Source organism: Austrofundulus limnaeus, unplaced genomic scaffold, assembly GCF_001266775.1.
Source record: "Austrofundulus limnaeus strain Quisiro unplaced genomic scaffold, Austrofundulus_limnaeus-1.0 Scaffold91, whole genome shotgun sequence".
Taxonomy (NCBI): Eukaryota; Metazoa; Chordata; class Actinopteri; order Cyprinodontiformes; family Rivulidae; genus Austrofundulus; species Austrofundulus limnaeus.
In genome coordinates this window covers 1,486,229-1,493,304 of record NW_013952493.1, presented here as the reverse complement: position 1 = coordinate 1,493,304, position 7,076 = coordinate 1,486,229, and the positions used below count along the sequence as shown (strand labels likewise).

The window sequence follows — 7,076 nt, the reverse complement described above, 5'->3', positions numbered from 1 at the left end:
AGACTGAATAATTTTGTTTTTCTTTTTTTTTTCTTATCTTCCCTCTAGCCTTCTGAGCCCCTGACCCTAAAACTAACCTTAACCTTGGTCCTAAACCTAACCCCTCACCCGTAATTTGCATTTGGACCCATGGAGACCTGGCATTGGTCCCCACGAGGCATGCTTTTTTTGGGATAATTGTCCCCACGTTGTAGGAAAAACCCATCCACACACACACACACACACACAATGCCACACTTGATAATTTTTGAAGTGATATTCTGTCAAATTGTTTTTTATTAATATAATTATCAGCTGTGTCATCAGTCATGGAGCACAAAGTACAAAAAAGGCAGAAGTTTTCATCCACAAGCTAATGGCTGTAGCATTTTCCTGCATATAAATAATCATTTCTGATTAGATTTCACTTGTTCCTATGACAACGGCTCAAAGAGGAAGAAAACCCCCACTTTAACTTCAGACTATTTCTAAAGACTTTTGCATGGAACTTCCTTTGTGGCTCGAATTAACATCTCTTACACAAACCCCACCAGACGTCCTGACGCCTTACTGTTAATAAATAAGAACTGCCACATTCCTGTTCCGAACCCCATAAGTTCTGTTGCTTCCATCCCCCATAAGCACAGGACTGTCTGTTCGCTCCTCTTCAAAGGGATCATAAATGCCTTTAACCAGACTCTTCAGTGACTGAGAACAAAGGACCTACATTCTTCATTAAATGTGAAAAAAAGGAGAAAAGATAAAGGAATTAGTGTATCTAATGTTTTCTGTCTTATTGCAAAGATTTTCATCTAATCCATTTTTCTTACAGAAAAGAACAAAAAAGACCATAAAGGATCTACTAAGTTTTGCTTAGTTAACTATTCAATAGCTGTGTGTATTGTGGTGTTAATTGTTTTGATGAAATGTTTTCCTGAAGAAGATGTGTGTTTTATTCCATGATTTAATCCTTAGAAACTTTAGGACTTGAATCTTTAATAATTAAGTGTGACACTCTTATTTTACTGAGGCAAGCTGATGTCTCTCCCTTTTAATTAGATGCAAGATAATTAAACTAAAACGCTTCCTTTTTCTTTGTCATGAAGTAAAGTTTTCCCTCCAAAACAGATTTGATTTGTTAAAAAACTTTTCCTGTRTAAGGTGTAACATTTTTATTGGCCAACTAAAACCTTGACTCCGCCCATAACAGAGGTTTTAAAAAGCTTAGCGCACTCCCAATCTCTAAGAAGAAAAAGTAGAAGACAAGGACAGAAGAAGAAGACAGAGAAAAAGAGTTTTTCAACATCAGAAGCCAGAAACAGTTTTCCAGAAGCTCAGCAGAGGCCCTGCCTGCCAGCCCCTCCCCATGGGCTGGGCAGGATGGTGGCCCTTCTGCATCTCCCGCTGGGTTGAACGAACAGCCACCGTTTAATATCGACTCTACATCTGAGTTTGATTTTATAGAAGTTAAATAAGCTAATTGTAATTCAAGCATCGTTTTTAGTTCGTTTTTCTGTACAAAGTTGAAATCAAATTAAGAAGTCTTGCAGCCGCCTGGGAGGACCGGACCACGTTGTCACCTGCTCACCACCCACCTTTCTGACTGAAGGGCCAGCAGCTGAACAGACACCCTGAGTGTCCGACCGGCCACTACACTGAAGCAGTTCTTTGGGGAACATCACCTGAGATCCTTCGGTCAACCGACTACTTCTGGTACCGCAATCAGCAGAACAAAAGGGTAAAAGTGAACATTTGTCCTGGTGACAAACAGGTGCTCAGACGTAAATTTGATTCTTATTTTTGTATGAGATTTGGTAAACTAAACGATTTTTCTCCCTAATTTAACTAGGACCCCCTTAGTTAAAAACCAGCTAAAAGCAAAACTCACCTCACCTCACTCCAAGCCTCAAACTCACCTCTCAGTGTTTATTTTATTTGTTGTTTGTTTATTCACTTGTGATTGCAAACTGTCAGTTTTACCTGGTTCCAACATGTCATCACTTCTTACTCACCATAGATGTAAATACATTTAATCTGTAAATAAATGGCCCGTGGAGAACGTGCCAACATAAGCTAATCTCACTTTTGTGTCTTGATAAAATATTATTGGTTCTGATAAGGACAAGGACTCATCAAACAATTTTGGGTACATTTATTGTGAGACTGATTACAATAAAGTTACAGGTTTTCGTCTCTTTCCTGGGTTAATTTTTGATCAAATTAAGAGCGTGGTGCCTCGAGGTAAGATAATTTGCGTATTTAAATAATTCACAAATTATCCATTGTAGAATATACCCAAAACCCCTACATGGCTAAAACATGCCCCCCCCCCCCCATTTTATATTATTCTTCAAGATTATATAATAACTCCATTTAAAAAATGACAGACTGTGTGAAAGAACTTTCTGTTTGCTAATGTTGAACCTGTACACTTTTGCATGGCATCATTTGTTCAGTTTGTCACTGTCTGAGTTTATTCAGACCTCTATCTACAACATGTAAGATATTAATTGTTCATAACCTTTCCAGTGAAACCCACTTCAAAAACCTGAACTGTGCCTTTAAAAACTTTAGAGTTGATGGACCCCTTGTTTATTAGCCAAACCATCCTTATACCTTTCTGTCCTCTGTAAGCTGAGACTTGGGTCTGTTTGCTCAGTGCAGTTAGACGTGTCTCACTTCATAAAGAAATTTAATGTATTCATGCCAAAAACACACTACTTTAAAAAACAAACAAACAAACAAAAAGGTTCTTTCATCCACCAGGTGGTGCTGTGGGTTTATTTAGTTTATGTAAAGTGGCTCAGGATCTCTTGGTACAAAGTGTTCAACATGAGGCTGTTTGAGTGAAATTTTCTGTTGGGTATTTTCATTTTTTATTTTTGGGAGGATTAGTTGCAAACGCAGAAGGAGTTAGTTTTTTTGACCTGCCGACAGCACACACACGTCCCCCAGATTTAAGCACCCATGAGGAATTAACAGATGTATATGATTTTACCTTTTCAAAAGCCTATCATCACCCTTTTTGGTCATTCTTTCCGTGGTTCAACAACTAAATAATAATAAAAAAGGGCAAAACAAAACTGAGCCTATGTGTTTTTCCCACACAAGAAGAGACTGTGAAGCTTTGTGTTGATCTTCAATCAGCTTTTATGACATCACGGCGTAAAGCCCACCTCACACCAACGTCTCTTGTCTTCCTACGCTCATCCAGGCCTCCTCCTCCTCCTCCTCCTCCTCCTTGCAGAAAAACACGTAGGAGCTGACATCGATGCTGCATCCATTCAAAGAGTTTCCTGACGTCAGAGAGGAGCAGATGAGGGGTTGTGAGACTAAATATCAGCTCTGAGGCTGCGAGAAAGGAACTGGATGTGGGGAAAAAATACTAATCCTGTGCATTTAGTCAAGGAGAGAAACAAATAGTAATAAAGGAATCCCAAATATTAGAAAAAACAACACTTTTTTTAGTTTAATTGAGAGAAGCCTGTTGATTTAAGCTTTCTCTGAGCTAAAAATGTTTTTCTGACGTATTTCTGAACCATTTTCTTGCTTTCTTATTTTTGTTTGCTCATTGTTAGTTAACTGCTGACATCTCCATTAAAGCTTGTCCAAGTTTAAATTACCACCAAGGAAAAAATAAAATATGCAGTAATTGACATTTAATACCAGGAGTAAAAAAAACCCAAACATGATCTTTGTTATCAGCAATCAGAGGAAAGCCTTTCACGTCAGAAAAAAAACAACTAGGAAGTACCTTTTTTGTGTTTTGTTTGCTTGACGTCACATCTGACTTCTAGTGCTTTGTGGTGTGAAATTGAACACTTTTGCTTCGCTTACTTTGCCACAAGGTTGAGGTGAACGAGGCTTGGCGCAGGCCCAATGAAGAAATCCAAGAAGTCTGGAAAAACAGGAGGACAGAGGGTGTGGGAAGGAGGCTCAGCTAATGACCTCGAACTGAAACTGCAGTGAGGGGCGAGGTAGATGTGCATCAGCTGTAAACAAAAAAGTGAGGCATCAGTAGTTTATTTTAATTTATTTGACTGATATTACCCATAGAACTGCACAGAAACACCTTCAAATTTTTCAAAAAACTGTTTTCTTTGAAATCAGCACTTGACATTTTGTGGTACTTTTAGCTGTTAGCTACTTATAGCACTTATAGCAATTGACCATTTTGCTGCCTTTTTCTTTCAGTTACCATTTAGCCACCTTTAGCACTTAGCTGACTCATTGCACTTAGATTTTTTGGCTTTCAGATAATAATAATAATAATAATAATAATAATAATAGCTGTTTTTGGGCTTGTTTTAACTCACTTTAAGCTTTTTTTCTGAAGTTTTTGCAGACAGAGGTGTTTCTTTTAGTTTATAGTTAGGTCTTTAGTCTTTGATGACTTCAGGGCTGAATAGACATCATGTTTAACTCACATGTTTTTAAAGTCAATCATTGCATTTGAAAGCTTTTTAAATTTCTTACAAAACTATAAAAAACTAACCTCAAAATAAACAAAAATGAAAATGGACACCAGGGAAATATGATTCGGTTGTAAACTGTTATGTGTTTCTTTTCCTCTTTAGCAGAAGAAAGGGAGCTCAGTTCCGTGCAGTCACCTGACAGATGAGATGGGCAGCCTACATTTACAGCGTGGTACACGGTGTTCACCCTCAGTGATTTAAAAGCCTCCCTGTGCTCACGGTGAGAGCGTCCTTGGCCTCCCATTGAAGTATTGCGGTATTTTCCTCTGACGAGCTGGCCTAAGCATTTTCACATCCAATCCAGCGAGGCGTCGTGACACCCTCAGAGCGTGCACACCGTAAAACGAAACACCAGGTGAGGCCTAATCACGGCTGGAAAAACAAGGAGGGGTGGGGGGCTAGGGAGACGATATGGTGCTGGCTCGTGTGGCTGGATGTGAGTCTATTTATATCGAAGGATGTAAGTGCTGAGGGGAATAAAGTGAGGTTGAAAATGGGGACATGGTTTAGTGTGACATCAAGCGACGCTGAGACAGAGTTGGATCCTTCTTTCTCTAATTTTCAGGGAGCAAAAACACAAGTGAGCAGTCTCATCTTGTGGACAGTGAGGAAAACAAAAACTTTACCCATTTAGGTGGCTTGTTTTTTTCTGTTCCTAACTGTGTCTTCTAAGCACTAATACTCAGCTCTAGCTGTGTAGTTGATAGTGAAGTAGAAATTACTGATCATCATAGACGAGTTGTTGGGCATAGAAATGTATATGCTGCATGTTTAATAATTAATTCTCTGCAGTGTGGGTGTGTTTGTGTATAGCACACGCAGGGTGGACCACGCTGCAGTCTGAGTGACATCACTGCCCAGCAGAACATGACAGGCAGCGAGGAGATAATATTACCACCACCGTCCTTGCTCCTTTATTTATCCCTCTCTACCCCAAGAGTCAAGCTTCTCTCTCATTACTGACGTAGTTGATGCCATTACCTTTCTCCCTCTTTCCTCCTTTTTTTTTTTGCACCATTGTGATTTTAAATTCATGCAGCAGCAACTGGATGATTTTTTAGTTCTATGACTCACTCAGTCTTTTTACTTTTAAACTGCATGATTCATAGGCTTGACAGTGGCTTTCTCCCCCAAACTGCACTTAAAGGCTTTAAATCCATTTGTGCGCTTTTGTAGAAAAAAAATAATAAATTCTACTTGTCATAAATTGAATATCTTCTGTAATCATTCATACATGCGTAAACAGGAGAGCAATGTAAAAGAAGGGCGGACTGTCGGCCGCGGGGAAAGTACAGAATGCTGGGTGGAGATAACGGTGTATTTCCTTACAGCCTACCGGCTCTGAGACTTAAATAAATTTGAAGGACATTTTTTTTTTAAAAGTCAGCAAGACTTCCCTTTACATTTGTATACATGCCAAATGGGGACAGATATGTGTAATTTGCAGACAGTCTGTACAACATGACATGTATGAAAATACCCAGCAACGAGTACATCAATGACAAACTAAAACATAAAGAAAGAACATGTTTAGCTTGGCTAAAGGTTCATAAAAAACATTTTTTTCTTTAATATTGCCCAGTTTCTTCACAATTTCTAAATATTTCAGCACGCAAAGTTTATTGGCAACAAGATCCAGATAAAGCAAGACAAACAGCACAAAGAAGGGTCCATTGTTGTTTTGGTTTCTAGAGTACAAAATGATGTCGGTAAAAAATACCCAAACAGCAGACAGGTGTGGGCCAGATCTGGTGTTAAGCTGGAACTACTGACTGGCTGCTGGCATGACGAAGGGTTTGTCAACAGGATGTGGTCCAGATTTGGCTATGATAGTGTTTGGCTCAACTGTGTGTATGGGGTCCAGCTCTATCAGAACCACAACTGGTCCAGTTGTTGTTTGGTGTAAGCTGGTTCAGACCCATGCATAGACCACCTCTGGCAAACTGCATCTGGGCCATCACAGTGCTGTTATTCTTTGCTGTACCTGGGCCAAGTGTTACTGCTCAGGCATGGACACATGGGCCACAACTGGGCCAGACCAAATTTTCTGTTTGTGTAAGCATGCTGTCAGGGTTCCTTAAAGTCCAAACAAATCTGCAAAACATGATGAGCATAAATAGCAGAAAATCTCAGTTTTAAAAAGTCTCTTTAAACTAGACTTAGATTTCAGTATCATTTTTTAAAACTTGAAGCTAAATAAAATACAAAATATGGTATTTAAAATGGAAACCGTGTGGAATTTTACATTATTTTGCTTGAAATGCTCAAACCTTGCGAATGCGTTTGAAATGTTTATGGAAATCAAGCTTGTTTTGCTTCTGGCAGGATTTCTCAACAGTTAAACATGTTACCACCCAGCTCCAGAACATCAACCCATCCAACCGTCCACCACAGCTTGTGAAAAAAGAGGCTACCCTTCTTTTCTCCTTCTAACATCTCTTCGCTCATGCCTCCGGAGTGAGGTTTTATGTGTGTGTTTGGTGTGAGCTGAAAGCTGTCAAAGATGTGTTCCTATGACAACCTCAGTCCAGGCATAAAAACATACAAGGTCAAGGGAAATCCAAATGAGTGTGTGATGTAGATATAGTGTGGCTGTGTGTATATATATATATATATATATAT

The 7,076-nt window shown here is 39.2% G+C and overlaps 1 long non-coding RNA gene across 1 annotated transcript in view; it reads left to right on the top strand.

The window, feature by feature from the left end:
• Nucleotides 1–3,793: 3,793 nt before the first annotated feature.
• The window catches only part of LOC106520398 (uncharacterized), an 11,681-nt gene continuing 8,398 nt past the window's right edge, over nucleotides 3,794–7,076 (top strand). Inside the window, exons 1-2 of the long non-coding RNA XR_001310548.1 lie at nucleotides 3,794–3,985; nucleotides 4,557–4,809. This is a non-coding gene — a long non-coding RNA (uncharacterized LOC106520398). The remainder of the gene's footprint in view (nucleotides 3,986–4,556; nucleotides 4,810–7,076) is intronic.